This window comes from Acanthaster planci, linkage group LG09 (genome assembly GCF_054643075.1).
Source record: "Acanthaster planci isolate LZ-2023a linkage group LG09, COTS_SCS, whole genome shotgun sequence".
Classification (NCBI taxonomy): Eukaryota; Metazoa; Echinodermata; class Asteroidea; order Valvatida; family Acanthasteridae; genus Acanthaster; species Acanthaster planci.
This window is the reverse complement of record NC_141785.1, coordinates 13,253,689-13,266,606: the sequence shown is the minus strand read 5'-3', so window position 1 is coordinate 13,266,606 and position 12,918 is coordinate 13,253,689.

Here is a 12,918-nt window from a genome sequence, read left to right as displayed (position 1 = left end):
TTACATAAATCCAACTTGGGAACATGCACAATAACAAGATATTTTGGGTTCTTGTTCAAGTCATGGTTGCACGAAGAAAACGACTTTTCCTTCAGCAGGTACTACTCAGTCAAGTACTTTATTCCCTGAGCGACTGATTGTAGTCCTTTTGTTGTCAAGGACCGACGAGAACCTTACGGTTCCTGGATCCTGCTGATATATCGATAGTAATAATGGAAGATGGTGCCGGCATTCCATTTTGGAACCTATTTGGACAAAAGGTTCTTGAAAACATGTCGAATTTCACAGGCCACCGTTGACTTCATCTTGTGACCCATGTTGAAGACCAGCTTCGAGTTGAAAATAATTGTGTTCGATACGGCAGCAGCATGGAAGGCCATTGCTGTCTTCGGTGGTTATAGATCGTTCGTTTTTTAGCAATTTCATAATTTCATTTGGCAAATTCATTATTCTACTCGACAACTGTACCCTTCTACCTCGCACTTCACTGTTCAACGAGACAATTTTATCATTCAGCTGTTTGGCATCATTTCATTGGCTGGGCTGCAGTTATTCGGTAATAACCGATTCTCTGCGCTCCAACAACTATTCAGTAATACGTGCAATCGTCCTGGCATAGGCCAGTGTAGTAATAGTGGATATCTCTGTGAGCGTGCAATCAGTTGGCCCAACCACGCCAAGCACCGCCATGAAATAGTGCTTATGGTTTGCAAATAATATGCTGTAGTGGCTACGTGAAACTGGGCCCAGAGATTCGAACACGGCCTACGTCAACATGGAATAAAGCTCTTCATAAACTTCTCTTACTTTGCTGAATAGAGGGCGCCATCACAGTTGCGTGTAAATTTCGATCAAAAATTCTGTACTACCTGGGTTGCTTGACGATGCTTCGGTTGATGGCGCCCTCATGCAATGTAGGTGTACAGCCCCCAGTCAGTGGCGCCTCCATCCAGTGGGGGACAAGTGCATATTTGTTAACCAACAAAGCTTATACTTTTTAAACGGTACTTCCACCTTTCAAGGATTAGCATTCTTTTTATGCGTTAGTACCCTAAAATCAGGATACGTCTTAGAAGACATGACAGGTGCATAACAAACTCTGCCCCAAAACGGGTCTCTGTTGTTTGTTGCCTACGTATTTGCAACAGGCTGAGATCAAGATCTTGTTCTCGGATTCGGCCGTGGCCTGGTGGACTTGATTTAAAACAAAATCCCCAAAATGAACTGGTTGTAAATTATTAAATTCACCGAGCCATTCATCTGATTAAATATTTTCCACATTTTAGTGTTTTTTCTTGAGAACTCTGGGGAGGACTTGGCGAAATAGAACTTCAACATATGGTTTTCCTCGATCTTTTTCCCCAGCAGAGGTTCCTCATTGCTCAGGGGCGTTTCACTCTTGACCCTTACTCCCAGCATAGTTCGCCGAACTATAACAACACTACAATGTACAAAAGTGGGTAATGGCAGACACTTTTCCAGGGTTTGTGAAAGGAACTACAGGGTATTAAAGTGTCGATGAAAATGAATTTTGTTAGACACTATTTTTCCGCAACTTTAAACTCTTCTTCAGTGCGTGAACAATTGATTTGACTTCCCTCTATTGGATTAAATGCATTGAAATATGTACTTTTTAATCCATGCTTTCCCAGACTACCAAGAGCGCTATTGCTGTGATGTCATCCCGGGAAAACATGGTCAAGTACATACGTTATTCTGTTTTAATCGTGAACCTATGAATTTAATCACTGAAAAATGTCGGAGAGAGGAAAGATTACTAGTTTATTGCCACGTACGTACAAAGCAATGAATCAACGAAGAAGAGAAAACTAACGCCAGCAAAGCCTTAAAAATACAGGAGTTTCATGACCTTCCACATACCAATGTAACTTTAGGCTTCCGTCCTTGGAAAAAACACAGTTTTGCTCATGAATGTAAAAACATTCATAGGGATAAAAACCTCTAAAGCAGTAAAACACCCTTTTAATTAGTGACGAGTAAATTCAAAATAAGGTAAGGTTAAGTGAGGCACATAGGTACATTTTGAAGGTCTGTATTTTTAAAAGTCCACTCTAGCTACCCTTCAAACCAGGGCATCGCCGGCCAGCTTATCCCAGCGTGGCCCTTGTACGATGCACGAGTCGAGTCCACAGCACCGAGCCAGCGCTGCCCGCTTTTCATACACTCCTCGCCCGGCGGTGGGTTTGTTAAACAGGCAGCGCGCAGTATTTAGTCAGCTCCCTCGCGCAAAGGGTGAATCTCAAGTATCGACACGAACCTACTGAATCCGAATCCCAGAAACTCGAAAGCTACACTCCTTTCTTTCCAGCTGGAGACAACGACTTTTCCGAAAGGGATTTTCAAAACCATAATCATGCAGGATTTGTTGTTTGTTTTCCATTGACTGTGCACAATTTCTTATTTTGTTTTGTCAACAGTTTTTTCCATGTTAACTGAGGTTTTTCTTTCTTCGACTTTTGTTTTCACCGTTTCGCTCCTGAGAAATTTTACTTAAATAGTTTGACTGCCCCCTCTGGTAAAGAATTGGCAATCCTTCGTGAGAAGCCGCAGAAGGCAAGTACACGTTGACAAACATGAAAATGAGTCTATTGTCGCGGGAAAATGAGTAAATAACGCCCGGAGCCCTCGAAACGAAATTGACTTTTTGGCACAAAAAGGGAAGAAAACACGTACTTACAACACAGAAACAAGTCTTTTGACGAAACGAAACATGTATTTAGTTCGGTAATGAATGCACACTCGATTCGATTTTTCACACGAGAGGATGGCAAACAGGTTTAATAACTCGCACGAGCCGAAAACCTCAAGCGTGACTCCCCGAAAACAGCGCTAGGCAATGTTCGCATGTAAACTAGGCTACATTGAATGCTATGGTGAAGCAAACTGCAAAGTTTGTACAAAAGTTGTCCGACTTGATTAACGATTTGAATGGGGCAGAACTGGCCATTCGGATGTAGTTAAACGTTGACTTTTGTTTTCTTTTTGTTTGTCTGTCGGGTGTATGTATGTTTGTTTCTCTTTGTACTTGTGTAAGAAATTACTTTTACAAGTAACTAGGTAGCCATGTTTAGCTTCTGCGTATGTGAATTCTGTGCTACCCGAAACATGCACATCATTAGTGTTTATTGTGTCTCTCTCATCTAGTCTTCCGTCAGCCTAGCTGTACGTTTTGCATCCCTCACCCGGCTTGCTTTGTTAGCTCACCTGTGCTGTCAGATGTTGATGCCACAAATAAACTAACCAGACGAAAAAGTGAGAGAATGTCGCCGACTCCACGACACTGGCAAAAATGATATAAGGCAAAAGGGGCAAGATAGTATCGGTTATCTGTGTGCCGAGTTGAATGCCCTTACTGCAATTTGGTCCCACCCTCCCCGTGGCACAAATGCAGCGTGAACGATCGTTTCCCGTATTAAGAGCCCTAACCGGAAGTAGTTGCGCACACTGGTCAGACTACAAGGTGTTCAGCCGAACTGTGTTTTTGTCTATAAACGCATCCTTATGGCAGCTGTGGGGAACACTACAGCGTTTCATGTTGCCGTATTACCATGATGAGACAGGTGCAAGACCTCTGGTTCTATAGAAAAGTGATTTTGTTTTTGGTGCTTCGTTCTTCGTTCATTTGCCGCCGTCTGAATAGACAATGCAATAAGTGGTAGAAAGTGCCATCAGAAGACGATACACATTTTAGCGTGCTTGATGCAATCGATCCCCGACGCATACTTTAAGCATTTACCGCTACGAAGAAGGTAATGATCTTCCGTGTGGAATGGTTTGCTTTGAGTGGATTTTTTCTCGAGAGTGTCGTTCATCGGCAAAAATTATTCTGTACATGTACAAGTCAAGAGTACACTTCTTGCTGCTATTTGTGCATGTCACACGCCTACGTATTCCAACATTTAATATTCAAATGGATACTGCAATGCTGTGGTGAGCATTAAATTCCCGGCAAAAGGATAACTGGGACGTTTGCTCAAAAACGGACTCAGTAGTAGGAGGAAAATCTGGCAGGTTTTCAGTCACAATATGAGGACCGGTCTGACACTGCCTGCCCCTTGAGCTGTTTCCTCTATCTGTGTGCATTGGAGTGTCCTATTAACCAATTTCCCTTTCGATAAATATAGAGCAGCTCGATTTACCGTCTGTTCAGCCAACACGATTAAACTGCGCTTCATTCACAAACAGGTTGATGGCCATGTGGAATGATTTTGCGGGGAAGAACATCATTCTCTGCGTGAAGATTTGCAAAGGGCCACTTGATTAAAACTGAGCAGAATGTGAAAGATGATATATCTGTACTTATTTCTTTTATAGTCAGCAGTGACGCCTTCTTAGCAGTTAATTTTGTGCAACTTTGCAGATGAAGAACAATGGTAAAATGCCATAGGCAGTGTGTTTGGCGCCATCTTGAGGCCGAATTAAACAATGCCAACTTCCTGCGGCAGCTTTAATTTGAAAGATGGCAACCCGGCTTTTGAGGCCCTCGTATCATACAATAAACATCGATTGATATGAGACCGGTCACCGCGTACAATACGCCAAAATATAAAAGACTTAACCTTGACTTTTCTAAGGAGGGAACGTGTAGTCAACGCATGACTCCAGCCAGACGACTGATTTCCGCCACGTCCCTATCTGACCACAAGAAAAATATCCCATACACAAACCGCAGACTTTACGATTTTTCACAAATTCCTTCCGGATAATTAGGAGCTCCAGCCGAGCGTATGAAATCATCAACAAATGACCGACAGGAAAATTAGTCTGAAACTGTCTTGTAAAAGCCCAAAGTCGGCACCGCTGAAAGGGACAGAGAGATTGGAAGATGGAGAGACAAAAAACAGACCTAAATCAAACGATGTGCGTGTAGTGCGATATTGATCGTGCGCGGGGCAGACACGGGTGCGCTGGGCGGTGTACGCAATAGCAGAGCCCGGCATCCGCGATTGCAGCTGCGATGACGGAGCCACCACCACGGCAGCCGGGCGGGCACGGCGGGCCGACCAGCCCCGCACCACGGCTCATTTGCCCGGGCTCTCTTCCGTAGACAAGTCAACCGTTGACCGGTCATTTTGAGTCCGGCCGACATGGGGCGGCTTACATCACACGGGAGGCACCCTCTTAAGCAACTTCGGGTCCCCTTGTTGGCAACACGTCGGCATTGTTGACTTCGCTGTTTCCATAACACCTCCTCTCCTTGCTTACAAATTTGAAGCTTTAATTTTTTCTTTACATCCATCACAAGTTTGTTTTGGTTTATTTGTAATCCCATGATGCCCTCACGCCTCCTCTTTGTTCTTGAGCTGTCCCGAGGGACGCCAGGCCGCACGCTTCCTCACAGGGGGAGAGTACGACACAGAAAGGGGGGCTACTTTGGGGCTATTTGGTTAACCCGCGGGTGAAGATTGCTGGCACGTGGCCGGTGGGGTCGTATGTCCTTTGCGAATGTGTGGACGCGGTGCAGGGTTGATCGGGAACATGTTAGTCACAGTTGGTGAAATGGCGCATTAACGCAGTTAAGTTCATGCCTTACTTGTGAATTAAGACCTCGAGTAACTTTTAGCTCGTATGGACTTATTTAATGTCAGTAGTTTCTCTCTGCGGCACTTATTTAGATATGTTGCAGATGGCGGGAACCTAAATTCAGAACTTCAACTTTTAGGACATCGTCCAAAGTGTCTTATTTGGCTGTGGCTTGCATTAACTCACCGGCCTGTGGGGCCTGGATTCGGCTGCTTGCCAGTGGTTCGCGTTTTGGCGCACGTGTTATCTCCATCCGTAACAGCCAAAAACATTCGGGCGAAGCCTCTCGAAATTGTGAGATTTTTTTCTTGGGTTCTTTCAGTGTCTTGTGACATGGGCTCTTTACATGTACCCGATACAGTGCGACTGTTAGATGGTGCTGCGTGCACGCTGTTCGGCGTACATAGGAACGTCTCTTAATGTATATCATCCAATGACCAAAAGAGACTTTTTGGTATTCGTTCGTACCACAAAATGCAAACCTTCACAATTCGAATGCTTGATGTGTTCTAGGTTTCCTTTTCTTTCAGAAAACCACTCTGTGTTGTTCACCTGAGGAAACAAAAACAAATTACGACGCTGCCCATTCATTTTTTCAATGTCAAAACAGTTCCTTAGTCGCAGGAAAGGTCTTTTTATGGTCCTATTGAGCAGACAAAGTTACTTGCAAACAGTTTAAACAGTTATTCAATGATTCATATTTACAATCGGTTGAGGAAACATTTACAATTCATAATTACAATCGGTTGAGGAAACTTTAAGGAATGGAAGGTCGTATGGAAGTACACGTGTACTCGTCACACTGTGGGTAATAGTAAGTTTCACTTAAAGGAAAAAGCGACTCATTTTTTAACCCCTTGATGCCTGTAAGTACGTGTCCGGAAGTTAACCTTTGCCAGAGGGCATTGCATTTCAGTGTATCAGCGTGCGCAACGACATCAGTCTGTTGGCCTTATTCTAAGTCATGCATTCAAATGTTATCTGTGATAACAGCTGGAGTTGACCAAGTTATGAAAATAGAGGGCGCATCCAAAAGTGGCAGACTGAGATAAAGTCTGGCATAAATCAATTTACTTTTAGACATTGTAGCCAAGGTTAATAAAGGGTCCTTCTATGCAGTTATTTTCTAATCAGTTCCAGTAACTATTCCCTTGTCCCGTTCAAATGTCCATGCTGATTTCCAGCAGGCCTTGTGCCAATTTCCAATGTGCATATTCATGAGAAAAAAGTGATGTCATCTAAGGCAGAATGCTCAATGTTATGTTCTCGATGAATGTTTCTGTTCCACAATTTGCAAAAGGTAAAAATGTTTCTATCGTAGGCCTAAATCCTGTTCACTTTGGTCATCCTTTGTTGTTTCCAATTCACGACAGATGACAAATTCATCACAAATAGTTTAAATGAGCATATTTGCAGTTCCCAATTTGAACAGTAAATTCCTAACACGAGCATTATCCTCACAACAACATCAGTATCCTCATTTGTCGGGAAAGGCGCGGGAAATTCTCAAAAGTTTAAAACGTGCACTTTTCAATTTGAAGAAATGAGATGTCACATAGTAAACTTTGACACAACGAACTCTAGTTGATGACGTGTCAACATGTCTCCATAAAAGTAATCCTTGTTTTCCTTCAGTGAACGGAAGCTGGCTATTGACATCCGTGACGTATACAGTTGTTTCGAAATTTGTGTACCACATGCAGCAATCCACGGCAAAGGGCAAACACCAGGAACTATATGGACCCCTAGCTGTGTATGTGATATTTTTGTACATATGCATCAGGGGGAGGGAGCTGGTCGCTCCTCAGAAAAAATTAAAAACAAAACAGGAAAATAAGCTAAAGAAATGTAAAAAAATGAAAGGGGATGGAAACCACCAATTTGTTAATATAAACTCACGAAAGTGGCCCTTCTAACTGCCAACATTTCACCATTTCGTAGCTGCTGAGTGCTTTGCCCCCCCTCCTTTCGAAAATTCTCTAACGAAAAAAAAATCCTGGTAACGCCCATGATAATGTACAGTTCCTACACAAGTAGTGTTCTTCGGTACTATGCGAGATTGAGAATAAACATTATGTGGATCTTTCTAATCCAAAAGTGCCTACTTTTTGAACGGATAAAAAGGAAGGATTTCTTTTCATCCCAACACTTTTCAGTACTTTGAATTTTATTAAGTGCCTCTAAACGATCTGTGTGTGTGGTCGATTTTTAATTATGCATGAATTTTTTATAAAGTCGTTTCTTTTTGGATGTTTGGAGTTTTTCGCAGTCAGGTGTCTCTCGTTGATATGCCACTTCAATTCGATCGAAATTGAATTCTGAACCCCACGGGACGAAGCCCCGGCGTTTGCGCTCCGTATCGTGCCATAAAACAGAAACGTGCCCTGCCTAACCTCTTGTGTCTCCGTGCAGGGTTGTGTCGTGAAGTACATGTATATTGTACGCAGCCGACGTGGTGTGTGCATTGCTCGATCTTCCCGTGCACCGCGCGAGTCATGGCGGGCATCGCGTGTAAGATTAACACACGCATGGCCGATAGGTGTCACTAGAAATGAGGGCCGGGTAGCACTTACAGAACTAGTCATCTTACATACTGCGGGGCAGTCGAGAAGAAAACAAAATTATAAAATCCACTGCACGGGCTATATGTGTTGTGTAAGCAAGGGCCTTTCACACTGTAAAATTGAACAGACAGTTGAATCACTGACCCGTCTTTCTGTTTTAATTCTACTCACTTGCTGTAAATAAAACATTCCTGCATAAATGAATTTGCGTCATTGCTTGTGAATACACCCTTATTTTTGTTGACCGAAATGCAAATTCTGATATCAGGGTTGGGTAGGGTGGCCATACCTCTTAGGGCCTGTGTGACGCATTGAGGTGGGGGCCTAACTCTATTCACCCCAATTCCCTAAATTCCTTGTACCAGCTAATTGTGGAACTATTTTAATGACATTGTTCAGGTCCTGAATCTTAAATAATTCTTTGTATAATTGGGGATGTCTAATACGCAGGCAGTTGTGGCCCCTAAAGCTGCGGCATACATCACCTTTTGACAAGCGCCTCGGCGACTAGACTAAGCCCGCTCCGCTGCGTTTCACACCCGCTTGCCACCTCGGCTCTCCGCTCTCCTGTCCCCATGCGTATAACCTTCCCCCCGTGCAGCCATGCCCGGCTCCCAGTACGGGTCCGGAATACCACTAACCGTCATTATCATCTCCCTTGCAGTTACTTAAGGGCCTGCACTGGCCTGAGCGCGATTCCCGAAAGTCGGGAGGATATTTTTTTGGCATTCGTCCCGATCAAATTCATGAAATTGCCATGCCCGTGGAGAGTTCGCACCGTCTGAATGCTTAAAACCTGCGCGGATATGCTATGGTCCCTATGCATATGGTCGACGTGGTCTGAATATCGCCGTTGTGGCAGAGCACTTGTTTTTGTAGGATGCTCTATTTGTCTGGTTTTGACAAAGCGCGGGAAGATAGTGCTGAGGCTTTATTTTGGGACACTTGAGATCATCTGTACGATTGGCAAGGACATTATGATGCTTCAGGTACCCTTCAACCTGCCTGCCCGGACACTGTTGTCGAAGGCTGGATGCTACACTTCAGCTTTAGCATTTTTACCACAATTAATGCAGGATCATATCTATTCCCCTTGAACGTTGCTGGGACTTCTTGCGTCGCCGATCTGCTAAACAAGAGGAACTTCGTCTCAGTGTATCCCTGACACTTGTTCGGCGCATCGTCATTGTGTTTCGCTGTTTTGGAAGCCTCGAGGCGCGCAATTTGAACAACAGGGCAATCTTCCTTGAGTAGAAGCACCCCCTTATCGGTTGTTGGTCGGGAGTGTTCATTTTGCTGGTACAGCCACGCAACCATAACGCGTGCATTTAATAGTCGTTTATGTGCAGTTCAAACCAAAGGAGCCCCTGCTGCTAGGAAAATTGCGCCCTCTCTTGGTCCAGCTCGGGGCTCAAAGAGAAACCCATTTTCGTGGTATCATCGCAACCGCTACTCTGTCAGCTGCCATAAGAGCTCTTCTAAAATTACTCAGTGCGATTTCTCACGTGACCAAACTCATCCCTGCACTGTCCGTCCGAATTACCTGCAGCGGGTGGAGATAATATGTTTCAGCGGAAACTGCATGAAGCCGCTGGCTGGCGGCTCCCATAGGCATGTGTCTTATCCAGCATAGCCTTACTTCGCTAGCGCTTGGCGTGAGGCTAAGCCCAAATCTTGTGTTGAGGCTATACGAATTTGGTTTCTGCCTCTTGCACCACATGTGATAAATGAGCTTTGAACATCATTAAGTTTTGGACGCGCCTGTAGTTGACAAACATTTCAGTTAATTGAACACTAGTTTGTTGTTTTAGCTGATCTCATGGCCTCGATCTCGTGCAAAAAGGGACAACTTTTGGTATTCGAAATTAATGGAGTTCAAAACTGTTCCCCATTCACAAATCCATGCTCCCTGGCAAAAGTTCCTGCGACTCTGTCAAACAAACAGTTACAAAGGTCTTTATTTCTGTTTTGTTTTGATTGATAAAAATGCACAAATTATAAGTTTCCTTCTGTCGCACACTGCATTGAATGTGAAATACAGATGTGGAAGTGTAGGATACAAACCATGGGGGTTGGTTATATCAGTGAAAATGACTCTACGAGTCATCCTACTTCAATGAAAGCAGACTTTCTCAGTTAGAAAATAATGAAATTCTTAGAAGGTAAAAGATTAGACAGAACTTTGCTACACGAACAGTTTTTCTACAGGCCGGCGCTAAATGAAGTGGCCGGTTGCTCTTGACCACACGGTTTCTCGCCTTGAGTCCTAACAAGACAGACAACATGCTGTTGTCCTGTAAAAACGGCAGAGCACTCTTTCATGAGGACGAGTTCCGTTCCGCCATTTTAGGCGCCATGTTAACCCTGTTTGCACATTTTTGCCGTCAGCATAACCTGGGCGCTGAACAGCCCTGAGGGTTGACCTCCAACACTTGAGCAGATTTGTCGCGCTCCGTTCCATCAAATGACCTGTCCACCTGCTCTAAATAGCTGCTTATAGTCAGCATGAACATGTTTCACGCTAAGCCCAGTTAATTACTACTCTGCCCTTTTAATAGGACAATCTAAGATACCAAGTAAGTAGTGCTGTTAGCAGTGCTTGCAGTGCGCATTCTTCCTTCCAGAGCCGAAAAGCGCCGGAAAGCTGAGGTCCACTCCCAGTCCGCAAGCTTGCCAAAACATCAGCTTCATCGTCGCTCGGACAGAATATCAACATAAATCTCTGAGAACTTCCTCCGATATTGATGGACCGCCTGGCCTGACAAAATATTTTGCCTGGACCAACCGAGACTTCCTCTCTTCTCTAAAACGGTAAAAGATGCATTTGCAGCCCGAAGATGATATGGAGAAGGAGGAGCAATGTTTGTGGAGATGCAGGGTGCAACAAGGGACCATGAGATAGCATTACCATTTGCCACCTCCGTGTGGCCTGGGGTGTTTTGGTGCCTTAGCAATATATATGTTTTTCTACCTTAGTCGGCGGCTGTTTCGTGTACAGAGCGATGACCAATCCTCAACTCCCCAACCTTGATGTGTGCACATTTTGAATGTGTTATACCAAGCAGAAATTGAAAGTCATGCATCGAAATAAATCCCGACTGTAGACTGAAGCGCACACAATTTTGACTTCCATCTTCTCAGCTGGAGATTTAAGTCTGCTCTTGATTCGTGCCCCGTATGTTATAGATTGCTTCCGTGTTAAAAATCAAAGACTTCAAAAACTATTACTGAAGTCACGTTGTTTGACACACTGTGGTATCGAGAAAAGGACCAACGACTCATTAAGTCATCAAATATTGAACTGTTGAGTTGGTATGTGAAGGTAATGAAACATTCTTTTAATCAACGTTTGCTTTGTCGATTCTTTCTTGTTATTAAATGCAAATTTAGGTCAATAATGTAGCGACTGTTTGTAATTTGCTTGTCTCTCTTATTTCCTCTTAAAATAATGAACAACCAAGATTTTCGTGATGTTTACACTTACTTATTAGTAGGACCTCGTCCAAAGTGAGCGTCCTATCAGCTGTCATGAGGAACACAAGCTTTCTGATGAAATATTTCATGTCACGGATGCAGGCATAAAACAGCGACTGCTCCGTCAGCAGTACATACGTAGTACAATGACCTATTGGGTGTCAGTGAGTCCGCAGGGCTGTCTATATCGGATTGCTGCTGTTTTATGCCTGAGCGTGATGTGCATGATACAACATTCCCCCTGATGCGGGCAGAAATTGGCCCCCGCCGTTGGCCTGGCAACAAATTAGAGGTTTAGCGAAGACAGCCAGAAAGAAGATGATAGTGAGGATGGTGATGGGCGTCTGCATCCTTCTTGTCATACTACGATGTGGTGAGAGGAGGGAAGAGTAATGTGATGGTGGTGGTGACGGTACTGGTCGCCATATTGGTGGTGACTGAGGTTGAGGCGACGATGGTGGCAGTGGTGGTGAAGTTACTGAAAATAGGTCACTTGGGAGACATTCCCATAGGAACGTGCACAAACTTTACTGTCCCATAATTAAATATTCCCTAATCTGATCTGAACCAAACTTTGAATGTTTTCAATTTAGACCCTAATCTATCATCTCCCAACATTTGGACAGCAAAATTCGGCCTCCTTCTGGTAGTTGGAGCATTAGGGAGACGCTGAAATGTCTCCCTAATGACCAATGCCTCCCTAAGGTTGAAAAATTTACCCCAAAATGTCTCCCTAATGACCCATTTGTAAGAATACATAAGACACCGTACATGGTGCGAGGAAGAGAATAACAACTGAGATGATTGTAATTAAAGTCAGCTGTGTTGATCTGTCATAAATGAGGGGGGTAGCAGCGATACAAGACGTGATCTGCATTTTCAAGGTCATAATGGCGATGATTATGAAGTAAATGGGATTCTGAAGCAAACTTTGATGGAATATTCTTAATGCTATGATATTTGAACAACGGTGATAATGAAGTTAATTAAAAAGTGACGATGACAACGAAGCACTCTCCCATTTTCAGTTTTAATTGCGAAATTTTTGTCCAAAAAAAAACCCTGTTTAGAGAACACCCAACTTGTAAACGTTTTCTCGCCAGCGGTTTGTAATCAGGTTTTTAACCACTGACAATTGTTGTGGATGTGTTTAGAAAACGCATTGTCTGGCTTCTAAACATGCTTACTACGGGATAGAAAGATTGCGTTCAATGGCTAAACACATTATACCATGCACTTTGTAATACTCAGTTTTGCTTCTTAGTAAAAATTGATAGTCAGCTGCCACGTTGATAAAAACTAGAAACACAAAAAGTCCTTTTTTTTTTTTTTACCG